This window comes from Procambarus clarkii, chromosome 81 (assembly GCF_040958095.1).
Source record: "Procambarus clarkii isolate CNS0578487 chromosome 81, FALCON_Pclarkii_2.0, whole genome shotgun sequence".
Taxonomy (NCBI): Eukaryota; Metazoa; Arthropoda; class Malacostraca; order Decapoda; family Cambaridae; genus Procambarus; species Procambarus clarkii.
Genome location: NC_091230.1, coordinates 5,442,277 through 5,443,540, shown reverse-complemented (window position 1 = coordinate 5,443,540; position 1,264 = coordinate 5,442,277).

Genomic DNA, 1,264 nt, shown 5'->3' with positions numbered 1-1,264 from the left:
AACATCACTAGACCCACACATCACCAGCCCCACACATCACCAGCCCCACACATCACCAGCACCACACATCACCAGCCCCATACATCACCAGCCCCACACATCACCAATACCACACATCACCAGCCCCACACATCACCAGCACCACACATCACCAGCACCACACATCACCAGCACCACACATCACCAGCACCACACACCACCAGCACCACACACCACCTGCACCACACTTATCCCAAGTTCTCTCCCAAGAGGCAGACAAGAGGAGCTCCAGCATATTATAACAATCCTAAGTATTGTAGTACAGGATTACGATAGTGAGTGGTGTCCCAGAGAACATAAAGGTATAGTGCTTTTGAAAAAATAGGTGAGATAACAGGAATGTGCCAAGGGAAGTGAAAAATTAGATGAGAAAAAGTTGCCCCAAGTGTTTCCAGTGCAGAGTAGAACATTCCAAAGGCCGCCGGCAAGAGGAAATACAAAACAGAGCTTGATTTTGCTGCATTCAATGAAGAAAGCATTGATATAACCAGTCTATACAACAAGATGGTAAAATTAGATACTATAGTGAACTCTCATGTAGAAATAATTAGTAAATTAAAAGAAAGTAATGACCATTTTAATAGCAAAGTTGTATGTCTTGAGGGTTTAGTGGAAGACTTGTGCAAGGATAAGAATCAACTGGTAACAAATTGCAAAGTCATGGAAGAAGAAAATAAACTCTTAAAAATAGCTATGGAAGAAGTTAAAGTAAATTTAAACTTATATGACTACAATAGGTTAGGTAAGGAAATTCAACAGGAGAAACAGCTTTTGTCAGCGCAGATGGAGGAAGTTACACAGGGAATAGAACAGCGCAAGAAAGATATGCAACTCACTTATGCACAAGTGGCCAAGGAGAAGGAAAAAATTGAAGAAGTAGTAAAGGAAGTCAAACACTGCAGCAACCACGATAAAACAAACATTAGGCTGGAAGTGAGAAAAGAATTGGCATCTATCTTGAGGTTATCTTGAGATTATTTCGGGGCTTTTTAGTGTCCCCGCGGCCCGGTCCTCGACCAGGCCTCCACCCCCAGGAAGCAGCCCGTGACAGCTGACTAACAACCAGGTACCTATTTTACTGCTAGGTAACAGGGGCATAGGGGGAAAGAAACTCTGCCCATTGTTTCTCGCCGGCGCCTGGGATCGAACCCAGGACCACAGGATCGCAAGACCAGCGTGCTGTTCGCTCGGCCGACCCACTCCCAAGAAGCAGTTGTATGTCTAT